The 19,398-nt window shown below is 33.7% G+C and overlaps 1 protein-coding gene across 2 annotated transcripts in view; it reads right to left on the reverse strand.

Moving 5' to 3' along the window:
• Positions 1–13,640, reverse strand: part of LOC150109892 (immunomodulatory peroxidase-like) — an 88,383-nt gene extending 74,743 nt beyond the window's left edge. For both annotated transcript variants that reach the window (XM_090397214.1, XM_090397204.1), the window contains exon 1: positions 13,514–13,640. The gene's annotated coding sequence lies outside the window, so the exon portion shown is untranslated. The remainder of the gene's footprint in view (positions 1–13,513) is intronic.
• Between the last annotated feature and the right edge of the window lie 5,758 nt (positions 13,641–19,398).

The raw sequence follows: 19,398 nt of genomic DNA on the forward strand, positions 1-19,398 counted from the left end.
GCATTGTCATTCATGAAACAACTGACACTTCTGGATAAAAAGTCAACATTGCAGAATGGACTTGATCGGCAACGATGTTCGGATATTACTTGTAGGGCATCCGACCTTCTGGCAATATCAGGTAACATATTCCCTGCCAATTGAACATGTTCGACTGCCAATACCGATTCTCTACAATTCTCTGCACGAAGTACAAGCCTTCTCACACGACAACTATCTCATTCCTACGTTAGGACCACAGTTACGCCATTTACACAAGCCACGTGAGTTATGTTTGCACTGATTAACCATCCGGGATAGCTGACCTTTTGAGAAACCAGTCAGTTCGGCTGTTTTCAAAATCCTAACTCGACCCAAATGGATACCCACAATAAGTCCTTCCTCGAACTCCGAAAGATGCTTTGTTTTTCCCATTGTAATCAACATTATTGACATTATAAACATCCCATTCATAACAGAGGAATTAGTAGAAATATAGAATTAAAATAATGTATAATTACAAATGCATGCATAAACATTGCATTAAAAATCTACAAATTTAATGCAGTTTTTTTTTTTTTTTTTAAATATTGATTCCTAGTGAGAAAAGTAAATTTAGGAGATGCACAACGGTTCTTCTTCTTGTCATACTTGATGACAAGAACAAATTAACTCGCATTAAAAATTAATAGCGTATACCGTAAGCAAACGTAAATGGTCAGGCAATGTCCCAGTGTAACTGTTTTCTCTTTTTTTCCCCTTCTTTCAATAACGAATGTGAAAAATGGAAGGATATAAAATTACCGCATAAAACACTACACTGAGGCATTCCCTATCCAAGAATTATATAATTTATATACTCTAGAAGTCACAAAGGGGATTTTTTCACCCAGAAACTACTGGTTTTCGTTCCCCAGAACAGGCAAACTGGTTCGTGAATACACGCATCTACAGACATAGGGAGGAATAATAGGGCTAACCACCTTATCTAACTATATATATTAGTTAGATAATAATAGAGCTAACCACCTTATCTAACTATATATTAGTTAGATAATAATAGAGCTAACCACCTTATCCCCAAGAATACTTGGAAAGGTCGTGGGCGCTTAGATGCCTGTTAGGACCACTGATAGAATAGAAGTCACAAAATTTATAGCGTATCAGTACTGTGTGTGTGTGTGTGTGTGTGTGTGTGTGTGTGTGTGTGTGTGTGTGTGTGTGTGTGTGTGTGTGGTTTTGGAGACAAATAGATTATGTGCTTTTTGAACAGCTGAAAATTGCGGTCCTTCGACTACCTAGTAAGAGAAAATATTCAAAGAACTGAAGTAGATGGAATGAAAGAAAAGAGGAAAAATGTATACAGAAATGAAATTTAAAAAAAAAATAATAAATAAAATAAAATAAGCGGTTAGCTTCTTAAAAATTCACAGCACTCACACTTTTCACTTTCCAAGAATTCGATCAAATAACTCTCAATTCGTTAGTCAAAAGATATAAGATACATCTCCGGTCTAACTTTGAACATTGAAGTGAGGCATGGTGATTCATTAAACAGGAGACGTATATAAAAATGGATTAATTTCTCACTTTACTAACCGACAGAACTATTTTTAACCATGATAAAATAACCTCAAGCATCGTGTGGTGAAGAAAACAAACGCATGCAATATTACTCCATTTTGCTGCGGAATGTAATTAAGGGGTGTATGATTTCACTCTGTCGTTTAAAACACCCCAAAGCATAAAAACGAGTTCGCTTTCATTTCATTAGGCAGTAAGGAGAATCCTAATTTCTTTGACCTCGTAGACTGAAATAACTCTACAGCAAGGTTGGTCGATTGGTAGAGCCTCTGCTACTAATGGCTCACAAAAAAGTTAAGCAGGTTTGAACGCAGTTAGTAGTTAGAAGGGATGAATCGTTCGATGCTGTTGCACACTCTCCCTCGATGAGTCTTTGGACACCCTGGAGGCGTCACATATTAATAATAATATTTTGATTGCCGAACACACACACACACACACACACACACACACACACACACACACACACACACACACACACACACACACACACACACACATAGTGAAAGGCAGATAGAGAGTTGCAAGTGCTTACCTTAAAGAGGTGCTTCAGTGAGGATCGCGAAAGGACTGTCACAAGGCTTATACTCGTCATCTAAGAATATTTAACCTCATTTTTTCATCCTCATTCGCAAACCTGTTTCAGTTTCATTTAATATGAACATCCGCCCTGCTTCACTGTTCACATCTGACCAACATTTAATGAACGAGAAAACGTGCAACGAAAATAAAACCAAAAAAAAAAAAATAAAAAAAATAGAGAGAGATAGAGAGAGAGAGATGAGAAATACTCAAATTGGAATGAAGCTCTTTCAGATTTCGAAATGTAGCGGGGTTTTTTCTTTACTTTTTAAAAGTAAATAATAGGCATTAGTATAAATAAAACGAAAGAGACATGTTGTTGGGGTGACCATGTCATATATCCTAAAGATTCAATTTACCTTGCTATAAAGTGTTATTAAATTGAAAGACATGACCTTCGTTTACTAAAATGTTTGTGGACTACTATTAGTAAAGTAATGTAGAGTTAATAGTTAAAAATCACTTAATTTTCAGAAGCCATTTAATGCTTTGGCTGCATTGTTTATCAAAAATTTTTTCCCCTTCAAGGAGAGAAAAAAGATTTCAATTAATTAAAAAGTAATTGAAAATTTCAATCAATCAACAGATGAACGATTTCAATTAATTAACAATTAGTTGAAAATTTCGATCAATCAACAGATGAAGAAATTCAAATAATTTCTTCAACTGTTAAGACAGTTAATTTGAATGTTATTCAAAGCTCAGGATGACTCTAATGGATACCATCTAGACTTGAAAAAAATGTATTCGAACTTCGAGACCTTTCATCTGTTTTATTTATAATATTTTATTAATATTCAAAAATTAATTGGTTAGTTGATATCTTCTGGGCATTAACAGAAATCACGAACAAAAATCAACGACTCTGGTGTAATGAAAGCTATGCTGTCTTCATTTAAATTTAAGGATGTGTTTGTGGGTTGGGGGAGGGAATTTAGTCCCTCCCCCAAGATTGAAGTCCGCAAATAATTTTCGACTGGTTCATTATAATTATTAAGAATCGATTATTGTGAAAATTAATTGCTTTATATTACTAAATGATTTCGTCTAGAACAAGAAGAATTTCTTAAACTGATAAGAAATTACCCAACCTGCGTGTATGAGTGGTTAGCGTGTCTGCTGTTTAGGTAAGAGATGAATGTCGTGTCGCGGTGTGAAGCTACCATATATATAAAATTAATAAAAACAGAAAACAATCCTTAGTCCCTTGTTTTTATCGAGATTGTGATGCTATCTCAATAAATGAATTTTGATATTATATAGAATTCTCCGGCATCGTTTAAGTAAAAAAAAAAAAAAAAAAATTGAAAATGCCAATCAAATTCACAGACATGCTTCAAACAATTAAGTATAGTAGTTTGTTTTATTTGTGTAGGAGCATTTGTTTCAATGAACTCATTACTAAATTTATTTGACCCATATGAATTTCATAATTCTCTCCAAAAATGATTATGGCCTTCGTCAACCCTTTTGTAATTACTAAACTGCGCAAATACTGACTGCGTAACCATTTGTTACAAAACTGTGAATATCTCTGAAAGATTCATCATAAGCGGGTCAGAAGAATACTTACTAAATCCTAAGTTTGCATAATAAGAACTATTCATAATCAAAGAAGTATTTCTGAATGCAATTTAAATGTAATTTGCTTATGATATCGTTTCGCTTGGCACGTTTTATACTTTGGAGAAATATACAGAAATATACTCGATTTTCATTTCCAGTCTCGGACCAGTGACTAAAACCACTCATTTGTCCTAAATATCTCCACGTATAAACTACAAATGCAACCACTTTAGCTTCAAAATAAAATTACCATAATTTATTTATTGTGCAAATATATCAAGCATGTGTCCGGAAAGGAAACTCGCCTTAGAGTGTTTTGTGGGTGGTAAATAAATCGTACGGTTTGTTGCCCAATTAGTGCAGGTGGTCAAAAAAAAAAAATAAAATAAAAAAAATAAAAATCATCATCTGCATTTCAATGAAATAATGAAAAATGGTGATGACGAAGTGTGCTCTACTGTTTAAACCATAGCTGTACTTATTAATGATGTGGTGTTTGGACACATTCAGAAAAGAGTTGTTGAATAAATTGGGCAAACAGAACAATGAATTATATAGCAATTGTAGCAATAGTAAAAAGAGTAAGTGCATGGTTTTAAATCGGAGGGGAAAATATCCAAACTAATAATGTTAGCGGTCAATTCTTGGCGAGGATTGATCATTTCAAATGTTTTAGAAGTGAGATATTCGGTATGGTGATTTGGATCAGAAAATATGAAAAGCATTCAGTGAGTCAAACTTCTATAATACTGTGGGTAGTCCTTCCTACTGACACATAAACTTTTGATTAACAGTTTTTTCTGTTGTTTTTTTAACCTAGTTTATCTTATGTAAGCATGTGGTCTAGTTCTAGTTAGACAAGGTCTAGTTAAAGATATTTTACAAAATTACAATTTTACCAAGTACCGGTAAATATTGATTAGAGATGTGTTAGCAGTTTACAGGTTTCTGAGTTATATGACAGCTACAATATTTCCCACTTATCCGTTATTTCAGTTATCTAAAAACATTGTTGTCAAGTTGAACTCAAAACTCTGCATGCAACTGAAATGTCCATATCGGCAAGATACTGGGCTTTTTTTTTCTTCCAAGGATTATTCCTGTTTCTTATAACTACTTTTATTTTCTAGGTTTGCTGAGCATGATAAACTTTTCTGAAATGTGTCAAACATTCGGCCTTAACAGCATTTGCCTTTTCTCTTTTTTGTGAAACGTACAGCAATTTGTTCAACGAGACAAATCGTGCTGCGAAGTAATAACAGGTAAGAAGGGAAAGTTCTTCTGTCCTTTCACTCAGGCTTTTATTATGTGCCCGTCTAACCGTTCCATAGCGCTAGAAAGCGTGAAGAAAGACCATTATAGGTTCGCTTCTCGTTACTGACTAGAGAACTTTTCTTCTTCTTCTACTCATTTTTCAACTGATTTTCAAGATACTTGATCTTTGGCACTTGCTTTTTACTCCTGGAAACTAGAATGTTATTTCCCCTGTAGATAAAAATTTGATGTAGAACCCACGCTATTACTGACGTAATAAATACCCGTAGGGATTTATGAGCCTTATGAGCCTCAGGTGACGCCCATCTCTCTCTCTCTCTTTCACAATCGATCTAAGGCTTTCAGGGGAAATCCCAAAAGCCTTGGCCCACTGATAGCTTCGAGCTTACTATCAATGAGTAATGCAGGATGAAGACCGACTGCCTTTTGATTTACAAAAAGACAGGGCTAAATGAACTCTACTCCCTAGAATAAAAGACTTTAAAGAATTTATTTTATCTTACACGGCATATTAGGCAGTGGAGGAAGAGGTGATTTGGTAAGTTTGATATCTCTTTACAACCATAGGCTTGAATCTAAACACACGAATAGACAAACAAAGACGTCATATATGTCCTATAAGTTCTAATTTATTATTATTTTTTTTTAAATCAACATTTTTGCGAGAAAAAAAGAAAAAGATTCTATAAGAAGATTATGTAAAACTGCCAAATTTCTTCTCTATATTTTATATTGTTTGAATACTTCTAATTTGCTCGATTAGTTGAGTGTGTAGCATACCTTGAAAAGCAGCTGCTGTGATCCAGCCGTTTGAGATGCAAAATAATACCACAAAACACTATAATTCTTACAATTTTTTTTAATTTAAAATTATTTCGATCTTATTTCTTAACCTGTTTAGAACAGATTCCTGATTTTAAAAAATAAATAAAATAAACCTTTCGAGATACCTGTTTGTTTTTATGTAATGTTTAAAATAAAAGAGCAAAACTAACCCCAAAGCTTTCCAACGAACATGAGTCCATGACTCATACTTTCTGGCCATTGCCATCAATGTCCAATATTTACCAAATAAGTAATCATCTCTTTCAAATAGAATTCAATATCATTTTGTGTTTTATTTGCATCCGTCATACAATTTCAATGCACCAGGATATGGTGTTGTTTTTGGAGAGGGTAGTATGCTCGAACAAGAGCGAGAAGCAGCTGCTAACACGGAACGTTTGATTACTTCCTGTCACCATTAGTACAAAAAAAAAAAATAATAAATATATATATATAATTTGTCAACATTCATGGAATAATACAACAGCTTTCAGAATGGATAGCGAGTAAATGAACTCGTAAGTAGAAGATGCGAGTAATTTCCAAATAATGGAGTGTAAGCTGTTTTAATGTGAAATGTGTCAGAAAAATTATTCAGAGGGTGAATGCATTTATTAAATGACCAGTGATTGCAATCACACTTGGGGAAAATGTAATCATTTTCAATTCTTTTCAAAAATAATAGGAGATGATACCAGGAATATATTAGTAATAGAATCTTTTTGACTCAAAAGATATAAAAAAAAAAACAGTGGAAAATCTTAGTAATTCGATTCTATGAATGTGCTGATTATTAACTAGAGATGTCAGATTGGCTGATAGTGAAAAAATATGTAGCAATGAGTGTTGCATTTGTTACTGTTATATATATATAACAGTTATTGAAACACTAAAGAAAAACCCAAAATTTGGTGAATCATCTACGATTCATTGGCATGACAGTGCATTACAACTCTGAGCGAAATTGCGATAAGTTACAGCACACAAACAGATAACTATATTTAGATATATACTTTCCATATAAGTCGAAATGAGATAAGATGAAAAAATGAAAGGTGATCTCCGCGTACCAGTTTCCAAAACTTAGGATCTAAAAGAGTACTGATCAATTCCGTGGAAAATGAAAAAGTGTTCACTGATATTTTGTGTATTGTAAATGTATAATAATTTAAATTCGTATCGTATATAATAATAAATAATAATAATAATAATAAATGCTAAAATATTAAACTTGTTTATTATTTTAGAGTTTTATTATTATCGGTACAACATGCGTACATGTTATTTGGATATTGCTGAACAGGGATATTGTTCCTGTTAATAATTTATGTATAATTTTTTTTCAATCAATTAGAAATAATAAAAAAATGTATTGTATAGAGGTAGATATCTAGAGCTGCAAAACATTTTAATTGCTACTGCAAGACGCTGTTAAATACTATTTAGTTTCTCCTTTATAATAATCTGTATAGCAAATAACAAAGTTCTTATTTCATGTTTGCCCAGAGTCAGAAATGATGACGAAGACCTTGGTAGAAAAAGAAAAAAAAAAAAAATGTATTATACGCTCTTTGACTTCTAACTATTGTTGCTTGGTTTTTTACCTTGAGATTTACATTAAGAGAAATTAATGGTCAGTAAGTCTGAATAATAGCTCCTTGTTCGAGGAACATGTTTTGTCCTCTTATATGTGCTGAATACGAATTATGACGAAACTTACACTATTATAAAAACCGCTGAATATATGGCTTACTTAACCTATTTTTATTATGCTTTATTATTGATTTTGTTATCGTAATATATATATATTCAGTAAAAGCTTTTTGCAGTTAATTACAAATTTAATTAATTTAAGTGATTTTTTCTGTTTCATATAAATCGAATGAATAAGATTTTCAGTAGACTACTTTGTTTGTAGTACGTTTAGTGCAAATCCTTCATCCTAAACGTTTTAAGTGTTAGTGCTAAACATTCACTAATTTTCATATAATATTTCTGAAAACATTGTACTCCAGAGGGCGTAATGCTACGGAATTCTATAATTATTTCATAAAATTTCTGTCGTAGGACTTGAACTTGGAAGATAGTTTTTAATCTAGTTGAAAAGCCGTTAATCTTAAACTGAGTTACTACTACCACTAACTTTTTTTTTATTTATGCTAGGTAAGATACAAACACTAGTTGGATGTATGCTACATCTTGTTAATTGTAAACTGAATCAACTCCAACCGCTTTCATTATGTCTCTGAAATATATGTTTTTATCAGGTTATGGTTTATGTATTTTGAGGAGGAGGAGGAGGAGGGGGGTGTTTCTGAGAGAGGTGTAAAGAAAACATTTCCACTCCATCTAAAATTAATTTGTATTCAGGATCCGAATCCAAACTTTCTAAGTAAGAGATATGTGTCATACCGACCTCGGTACAGAATCATGGCCCATGTAAAATATTAGAAAAACTTTTAAATTCAGGGCAGACACTAATCCTGTAAACGTGATTACAATGAATGAATGCATACTTAAACGCTTAAAATGGAACTCCTTGTCTTAAAATGGCTAATGTACTACGTGTCGTATAGTATATTAGTACTGTCGTTATTACTGGTTCGAAACGTGCGCTGACACGAAGCATTCCTAGGATCTTTTATATAAAAGGTTACGTGTTTCCAGACGTACTCAAAACGGCTCATTTCTGAAATCATCTTCGAGAGTTTTCCAAACTCCCTTAAAATTATATACTTGATAGAAGCTTTGTAGCAGTGAATGATCATCTATGTATAAAGCTCCTCCACTCATTTAACAAAAAGTTTACATTTGCACATAATTTTAATATCTTCCACTGCTATACAATGCAAACAGAAACAGTGGGAAGCGAGTAAGCCGGTCCTATACGGAGAGGAAGAACGAGAGAGAGGGGGGGGAAGAGTTCGCTTCGCCACCGGAAACACTTTTTTTTCATGTTTTAGCCCTATCTAACTTTTAGAGAATGACTGGGCAGTTCGATCTCCAACGGTAGCCAATCAGAGATAGCTGGCCCAGACTATCACCAATTATAAACGGAATCCGGTAAAGAGACGGCTGACAATTGCCGCCTAATCCTGAATATATTTGTCGTCTTAAACAGTGTGGATTTTATGGTCGATTTTCTTGAGTTTACAGGACGAAGAACCCAAGTTTCCGGGAGAAAAAACCCGCTTGCCCGTGCCAGAGATCGACTAACTCGAGAACTTGTTGAAGAAAGGCTTATAAAAAGATATAGTCGGCAGCTAGAATTCAACTTACTTCTTTCTTCTAGCGCCCTAGAGCTATGGAGGTAAACGCAATTTCCAATAAATCATTTCGGACGTAATTACCGTCATTCACTATATGGACAGTAGTGCAATGAAAACATCCAATAGTGTCTGATGATCAAATGATTGGATCAAAATTTAATTAGTTATTTGATAGTACTTTGATTAATATGTAATAATAAAAATACTCTGAGAACTTCGATCTCCCTTCACAAACTAAGTAGTGCATGATTTGGATCTTTTAATTTTATTTTCGATTGATTTCTGTTATAGTTTATATCACGTGCACAGTTCTCTTCATTAGGTTCAATAACTGAATAGGAAAACAGACACCAGACTATGCTTTTTTCCCCCGCTTTGTTTCATGAAGCGTATCAAATAAACCAGTTGTGGTAACAAGGTGAAATAAATTATTTCAATTACTAGATGACAGAGTTAAAATGTAACCATGGGTTTTTCGTTCTAAATGACAAAAAACATTAAAAGAAAAAGTTAAACTAAATGCTCACTGCAATTCTGTTATGGCCACTTCGTACAAATTGCCAGTTAGACAGGTATAATAAAAAATATAACGGTTTTCCAAGAACTGGTAATTGATTTCCCCAAAGGGGGAATAAAAAACAATTTTGTTTCACAGAGAGAAAGAAGTATAGATGGCAGACACAGAGAGGGGATGTATAATTAGTAAAAACTGAACATCCCACACTGATCTTCTTCTGTATGTCTGAAAAGTTTGGGGGGAAATATTTTGCTAACTTAAAAAAATAATTCTTAAAGAGAAAAAGAATTATCTCTTTATAATTATAAGATCAAACTGAACATTGATGGGACAGATGTCAGAAGGACCGAAACATCGTAGATATTGCACTGAAAATTGATTGTCAGGCAGCCTTTTCAACCATGCTTTATTCGAAAATATCGTCAGGCAAAAATTTCGTAGGTGAAATTTCCGGCTATACAAAGTACGGCGAGGAAAATCGCAACATTTAGCAAATCAGATTTACAAGTAATACAAAATGTGCTTTCCTTTTGTTGTGATTAAATATTCGCTCTGGAAATTTTCTTTAACCAATACGAAATGTGGTAACTGAATGTATTTGAATGACTGAATGAATAAATACAAATCCTTGTTTTATTTGTCACAACCTTCTCCCCCTTTATTACCAGTAATACGACTGATGTTTTGTGGAACATTATAGTCTAAACATTTTTCTGGTAGGGAGAAATGCAGCTTTAAAACGATTATTTTGCAAGTCAGAATATTGGATCGAAACCAACAGTAACGCTTCAGGAGTCTTCCGGGTCGATTAGGAAATAATACCAATGCTGCTTTGATATCAGACATGCCCGAAGGAAGGTAACAGTCGTATTCGGAGAATACTGATAAGACTATAATTGCGCAATAGTTGGATTAAATTCTCCTGTGTAAGCTTATCAAAGGATTATTAACATACACATTCCATGTCCCTTTCAGTTTCAACTGAAATGTTCACGAAAGAGTCAAAGAGAAAATGAATACATGATAAAATAAAATGCACGTTTTAAACGTGATCAAAATAGACTCACCAAGACAGAGTGAGCAATCTAAAATCACCTATTTTGATCTTCTTTGGCTGAAATCGGTTTGCCTCATCCTCTCCCTGTTGTTACTCCAATGACAGAAAATATATTATTTTAGGTCATTCTGAAACCTTGGTGTTCTTCAGACCAAATTTTTAATATCAAAATCATCTTCCCTAGGTATTTTAATATTCACACTTTTAACTAACTTTACATTCCCCAACTAAATTGATTCAGAATGTAAAGTTACAGATTATTTTTTAAACAGCGATCACGCACAGATGTCTATCTGAATATTAGACACTCCTGAACAATTAAGGACCAAGTATATATATCGCAACTGGCTTTCTCCGAAATCACCTTCCTTTTCTGACCATAATAAAGCTTGCAATACCTGCAAACAAATTATGTGCACATCATACAATGATTTTGAAAAAAAAAACAAAACAAAACAGGAAATATGCCAAAGTGGCAGTCATACATTCTGATTCCATGCAGAAGCTAACGACGTAATTTTTTTCCAATTCTGCTTCTGCCCATTTTGAATCACAATGGCTCAACCTCATCATTAACAGCAATAGAATAAATATCATGAGTTCTAATATTACTGTAACTCAAGAGATTTTGTTAAACGTTCTCCTATCATTTCAGACACACCGTCTTTGATTTTTCTTCTGAGGGAGATCAAATGCACCTTGTTTCTAGTTTCCAATAGACTCCTGCTTTACGGTATTTTTCTAAAGATTTCTGCCCCTTCATTTACACATTTTGTGTTTCTCGTTTGTAGTTTGGAAATTGCTCAGATCACAGTCCTATTACTCTTTCTTTAGTCATCTGTAAAACAGAGCAGAAATCCATTGATAGGCAATTTCGGCATTTGCTTCACCATTATTCTTCAAAGGATCTCCGTCTCCGTGCTTATGAGTAAGACTTGTTATGGATCGTATAGTTCCCATAAAAAAATGCGGTCACTCATACTTAAAAAGATTTGGCTTAAAGGCCTATTAAGTTTGCTCCAATCTTATGAGTATTCATTTCTAAGTGGATTCCCACGTTTTTTTTTCTCTAGTCACACATTCTGCAAGCTAGTTGACAGCTCAAACTGAACAACTATAAACTCTGTTTACAGTTGTTCAGCTGTAAACTATTCAAATAGCAATAAACAGCTGTAAACTATTCAAATAGCAATTTGAAGAGTTAATAGTTTTTCTATTCTATTACATTATTACATTTGGAGTGGTGCCCCACCAATGAGATCTCTAAAAATACTTGATTTGATACAGATGAGAGCAGAGGTTAATTAATGATCCGTATTCTACCAATTAACTCCTTTCTCTCTTTCACACAGATATGAAGTTTATGTTGTTTTGCCTTTTCTATGGACACGGTTGACGTCTATAATTTCCTCGCTGTCTAAATCTGTGAAACGCTTGCAGCAGTGTAACACTCTTCGCTGCTCAACTCAAAATTCACCGAATAAAGTAATTCAAACCAAACTAAGAAAGCATAAGAACTTGTCCTAGAGGCTGGTTTCATCCACGTGAGTGTTGCGTATGATGCACGACATCTTGAGAACGCCCAGAAGCGCTGTACAGCTGATTAACCTATCATCTCGTCGAGTATTTTATAATCGTCGCACTTTTCCCCATAATTCGTTACATTCACGAGCATTTTGTCCTCTCTCAACCTGCATTTTTAACCATGAACTCACTCACCTCTTTCTTAAAGACAGTTTTACAATGGCCCGTTCAACGCTCACCCACTTCACTGCCTTCATGCGTGTTCGTGCATCATTTTTCTACTGTCTGATCTCAGCGGATGTTTACATTCCTACGAATAATCACCGTCACTGTACGCTTTGATGGCGTGCTGCTCAACCACGACAGCGTTGCCAACTTCGGAGAGTACATTGAAGATAATTACATATTGACTGTTGGTGATAAAAGAAAATCATTCATTGAATTAAATTAATCTGATTATTTTACATCAAACCTCGCTTATATAAACTAAAAAAAAAAAAAGAAAAGAAAGAAAGAAAGAAAAAAGGGGGGAAATGCATTCTCTTGGATATAAAAGTTGTCATCAATCAGCCAGTTATCTGCTGATGTTTGTCAAAGGAGTTTCAGGAAAAGTTTCCCCTAAAAGAACTATGCAATACCACACAATTTGACTTAAAGGTAACTGTCAGATTTCTACTATATGTAAATATCAAATAATGTAAGTATTTTTTATTATTTAAGCCTAAAATTTAACTTAAAAGAATTTGCTTTAGTTACTGTCACCAAATGCAGTGGTAACTCAAAGGCAACTGTTGCCCCGGTCGAAGATAATTTTTCTGCCCTGCGCATATGAAGGTATATTAAATTAAATTAAAACTGCTTGATGTCAGTAATCCGCTAGTGACTGGATGTTATGCAATTCGCACCCGTGCAGAAGCAAGAAATCTTTACATAAGTGCCACCTCATCAGTTTGATTATATTAGCGAGCATCAACAAAACAACAACAACAACAAAGCAATTAATGATTTCTTTGTTTCACTTCTTCCGTCCAACTAGGGTCTTTAATGTTTACTGAACCTATTTAGAATCAACTGATGCGCTTGATATAATTAATGTAATTTTCCCCTCTAAGTAATTGAGTCGACTTCTCTAGAGAGGTAACTTATCGACAAACAAGAGAGTATTCGATAAATTAACAAAGGTACAATAATGCTTTGTTTTTCCGCTGCAGCTGATAACAGATAGTGTACCAAAGCAATCAAACGTGCTTCTGTTAAAGCAATACAATTAATTGCACAAGCAATTCTAACTTCCATTTTACATTTATACTTATGTTTATTTATAATTATACTTACCTAATTTTTTTTTCAGTACTTCCAGAAATAATTTATCTTCTTTCCCTTCTTTGTTTCAGAACTTTATTTTTAAACACGACACACGCTGCATTTCTATAGTCAAAGTTTATATGCAATCCGTTTAAATTTCATTTGACTTCCTATTCTTCTAGAACCAATCACAAAGTATAGTCGGTTTTCTCACTTTTACCTAGCGGCGATAGTTGGAAATTAGTTAGGAACATAGCTTTCTGATTGGACACAGTCAGTGCAGTTTGCATTACTATAGCAACGCTACTTCGCTACGCGAAGAGTTCGACAAAGGTGAGTAAGCCTGCAGCAAGGTCATGTCTGGTTGACACACTATCCACAAGAACTTGTGAGTTTATTACTTGCTATTACGAAATAGCTTGTTTTTCGAAAATGTTCTCCCCATTCACCCACATGATTAACGTTCTTAGTAACTAGCTTTCCACCACAGTGGATGTATTATAGTATAGGGGATATCTGAAATTTTATTATGTAGAGCGAAACACCTACATTTTGCTTCGTCCTCCAAATGAATATAAAAAGAAAATATACCATTCCAAGAAAATTATTATAGGATCGCAGTACGTTTGATATCGGAATTTCTTCTTGCTTCAGAACCTGAAAAGCAAATTAGCCCTTAGGATAGGAAATTCCCAGATAACAATGCGTGATCCCAAGTAACGTTGCGCAATTTTATTTCAGAAATACTAAGAAAACTATAGCTGACTATTGCCACCAGGTTACGTTACAGACTTGTAACGTAACCTGGTGGACAAATCTAATGATGTTTTATGACATATGAAAAACTATAAAATTGTGTTTAAATTACATATCGACATTTGTTTTATAATAATAATAGTAATAATAATAATAATAATAATATTTTTTTAAATTTATAATTTATAATTTATTGATTGCTAAAATATTTATATATACAATAAACATCTTGTGTGACATTGCACCTTATAATTTTACAGAGGTCAGCACTAAACTGCATTTTCTACATTGGATTTCAATTAAAATTTTTAATAATACTTTTTTGCCTTTATATTATGTATTTACAACACACGTTCTTCTAATATTAACAATAAAGATTATACAGAATTTTTTGTATTTTTTTTTTCTTCAAACTCTTTCAGTCAAACAAGTTTGACATACGCTAAATATTAAGAATCGACTCCTTCCAATTTATTCATTACAACAAATATTCAAGTATGGCATTTTTAACTGTTGATAGAAATTTTTTTTTAAAAATTTCTCTCTGTTTTTATGTTTTAAATTCTTTCTTTCTTTTAATATTATTAAACATTGCTATTAAATCGAATTTTATATTATTATTATTATTATTATTATTTTTGCTGCGATGATCTCCGGATCATATATGATGGTATCTGAGAATCCCTACTCAGATACGGATTAACAGTCTATGCAAACACATCAAACAGCCGCGTAACAAAATTAGAAACATTACACAGGAAAACCGTGTCAATAGTGATCTGGACACTTTACACACAACACACAACAACCAATATCCGACAAGCACATGGCGATATACAGAATTCTGAGCATTAAAAACCTGAAACATGTAATAATATTTTTTAATTGTGTGTATGTATATATATATATATATATATGTTTGTTCGAAATATATATTTATATATATTTCGAACGTTTGTTTATATATATATATATATATATAAACATATATATATATATATATATGTTTGTTCGAAAGCTGAACACATATCATGTGAAGTGTATAAATGTAAATATTCTGTATGATAACACCTTGTCAACCTAAAAATGCGCCATGTGATCATATCATCTGTCTTATGAAGCTGTAAACTCTAATTGTAAACCATTACGGTAATTATTATTATTCTGTTATATGTATCATACAATTTGCAAATTATAAGGATATAAATTGGAATCTGACTGAATCTATTGTAAGAAATTATATTATTATTGCTTAAATTTTATATAATATACATGTAATTTATTTGAGAAATAATAAAGAATTAAAATTATTAAAAACAAAATCATATGTCTCTTTTATACGCCATTATCTTGAATCAGATTCGTGCATGTGCAGATGTTTGATATCTCTTAATTTAATGCTAGCTGTTTTCTGAAAGGGAGTTTGATACATTTTGTTACTTTGTACTGAGCAATGTTTGCGACAGTGTTGCAAATCATGCAGAAGAAATGAATACAGCTAAACCTACATTAGAAGAGTATAATTTATACGATGCATTCCTGATCTCAGATTCACATTCTGAAACAATCTTTTAAAAGATATTCTAAAAATATTTTTTAATTCATTTATAAAATGTATCGTGGCGCTCTGGTCGAGATTATCACTAATACAAATGGCATCATACCATGAAGGACTTTGATGTTGGCGAAACTGATAGTATAGAAATGTAATTTAAATATTTTTCGAAAAACACCGGTCAGAAGTACGAATAAACATACATATGAGAGTGGGATTTAGTCACGATCAAACCGAAATAAGTATACTTCGTTTGAATTTCTCTAACATGACTTGCTTATTTGTATATGATTCTATCGCACAAGACCAATATATATATATATAATTGGATTTGTGCGATACGCACAAATCCAATATCCAGATACGCACAGTTATTTTCTTACATGCAGTTATATTGCAAATAGTCTGTAATCAGAGCCGCTGTTGAAATAACGGGTTCTACCACGATAACGCTAGGTTGGTATTCGGGAATTGCTCAACTTTGACCTTGTTTGGTTGAAAATATCCCTTTCCCGCTCAGTCAAATTCATTTGCTGTCTCCATCACTCTCTTAATGTCCCACTCTGAGCTTTTTAATTTTCTCTCCGTAAAAATTTATTTTCTCCAGTCCCACTCTCCTAACAGCGAAATCATCTTCCTAAGATATTTTAATGTCCACAACACTAACTGGCTAATCCTCCTCCAGTTGCAGGCAGAGATGCTGAAACATTTCCCATCACAAACGACCTTACACAAGTTGTTTACATGCCAGCCAGAATACCAGATAACCCGAACAACTCCCCAGATACCCTAGATCCCTTCCTCAACAATGATCCTTCCAAATACACAATGAATGTAGTGAGTCCCCCCCCCCCGGGTAATTCTGACTACAATCTATTGCTCATCTCCTCCCACATGCAACAACTACTTACACAGCGACTCCCACACAAGAGTAGTTTGGCATTATACAAGTGCTAAGTGGGACAGCCTCCGTGACTTCTATGCCTCATTCCCATGGTTGGACTATTGTTTCCGGTCTTCCATTCCAAACATATACAACGAACGTATCGCCAAAGTAATTCTCACTGGCATGGAAACATACATTTCCCATACTTTTCTGAATTACCGTCCCCTATCTAAATCTTGGTTCTCCAAAAGATGTGCCAAGGATATGGATGATGATTAGTTTCCTTTCATCCGTACTGATGGTAGGGGAAGCTATGCTACCATACTAGGGAAGTGACTATGAGCAAGGTGGTTTCCCGTTGCCTTCCTTGCCGTACTATATCCTGTATGTTCACGGGTCCGGTTTGCCTGTTTGTGGGATGAAAAACCCCGGGATGAACTGGGGGAAACCCTACTGTCAGCGCACAAGACCGGCTAACTTGGCTATGGCTGAGGAAGATCCTTCAACTCCTCACGTCTCCGATGGGAATCGAACCTAGGACACTCCTTCCCCAGGCAGATGGTTGCGAAGCAAACAGCCGCTGGGCTAACCATGCGGGCGCCAAGGATATACAATGAAAAATCAAGCATACCACAACTGGCTTACATCAAGAACTCGATCCTCCTTCATTGCTTATACCCAACCCCGAAACAGATGCAAGAAAACTATTAATGCTTCCAAAACAGAATTTGAACAGGCAAAAAACAAACTTGAAGCTTTTTGGAAACTTGAAGCCTGCCCAAATGGTTTTTGGTCAAAGCAATTGGTCATAACTTTTGCCCAACACTATTCCCACCCCTATCATAACCAGATGGCTCTATCATCATCACCTACAGAAAAAGCTAATCTCTAGGTCTCACACTTTGCCTTCAATCAAGCCCGCGAGGCAGGGCGGAATGGGCGAATGCCGCAGGCGGAAAAGTAAAAGGGAGGAAAACTTACCGAGCTTATGTTACAATTATACTGGAGAACAGAAAAAAAAATTTTTTTTTTAATTAAATTGGATATATCATATATTTAAAAATATTAAATTAAAAAAAAATTGTTAGATAATTATATTTTCTTCTAATTATATAAGCTCCAAATAATTATTTTCATTTTGATAATCCATGGGACAGAAACATTTAAATCCAATTTTATTGAGAAAAATTTAATTCTCTTATAAATAGAATAGTTTTATTTAGGAAACAGAATTAATTGTGAATTTTCGGAAATCGAAAAAAAAAAATCGAATTTGTGTTTAGATGATAATCAGACTCTTGAGAAACATCCAATAGCTTCGACTTCAAATACAAATACCTCAACACTAAATTACGAGCTTTTTGACGATCCAGCCTTATGTCCAAACTTGTCCAATTCAATAATTGATATATTAGAAAAACGAGGTCCTCCTGCTGAATCAAAAGAGACTTTTTTTCCACGCGATGAACATAATAGAAGTTTTCATGTATCGCAATATAGTAGGATTTTGAGTAACGGAGAAACCATTAAAAGATCTTGGTTAATTTACTCAAGTTCAAAAAATGTAGTACAGTCATACCCCGAAGTTACGCGGTAGGTGGGATCAACAAAAAGCGCGTAAGTCGAATTCGCGTAACTCGGGGTATAATTTTGCATGTAATTTATATATATACAAACATACAATTGGAACCAAAGGTTTACAAAAACACCTATATTTTTTTTAAGAAATATAATCATAATTATAGTGTTTCGTACATAAGAAAGTTATTTCGATGTCGATGGTTTCATAAAATCAAATAGATTCGTCTGACGGCATAATGTCTTTTTCTTGTCACGCAAAATTTCTTCATAGCAAACCAGTGCTTTTTTATTGGTTTGCTATGAATTGTGGCTACAATTCATTCCTCGTTAGAATCTATGTCCTCTAAAATCTGTAAACCTTTCTTTTATGATTGTTCTTACTGTGGATTCCTGTAGATCGAACTTCTTTGCTAGCTCACAAATTTTCATTCCGCCTTCAAAATCCTTAATGATGTTGTGTTTTGTTTCCAAAGTTGAAGATTTGAAGATATATCGACTGTGAACGTCAGTGCTTGTTCACAGCACGTGCGACACTGGCGAATGCAGCCGGCGCCGGAAAGATACGGCTAGTGTTGAGGCGTGACGTGGGACTGGAATACGTACATATAAGAAACCGCGTAACTCCGGATTCGCTTAAGTCGGGGTATGACTATATTTTGTTTTTGCTGCAAATTATTTTCTAATATTCGAACTATGAACTTAATTTCGAAAGGAAATAACGATTGTAAACATATGTTCTTCAATCACAAGTTCTTCAGCACCACGAAAAATCTCAAGAACATTTTAATAATTTTGAAAAATGGATTGATTTGGAAAAGAGTTTAAAAAATGAAACTACAATTGATCAACATCAGCTAAAATTACTCAAAAAAGAACAAGAACACTGGATGCATGTTTAAAAACGCATAATATCGGTTATTAAATTTTTTGCAAAAGAAAACATAGCGTTTAGATATACAAATATACAAATAATAATGGAAACTTTTTGAAACTGGTTGAATTATTCTCCGAATTTGACAGCGTATTACAAAAACATGTAGAACGCATAAAAAACAATGAAATTCATGTTCATTATTTAGGGAAATGTATACAAAAATGAAATCATTAATATATTGAGTAATGAAATTTTAAAAAAAT

The sequence above is a fragment of the Typopeltis vanoorti genome, chromosome 1 (genome assembly GCF_054136105.1).
Source record: "Typopeltis vanoorti isolate ZY-2024b chromosome 1, IOZ_Tvanoo_1.0, whole genome shotgun sequence".
NCBI lineage: Eukaryota > Metazoa > Arthropoda > Arachnida > Uropygi > Thelyphonidae > Typopeltis > Typopeltis vanoorti.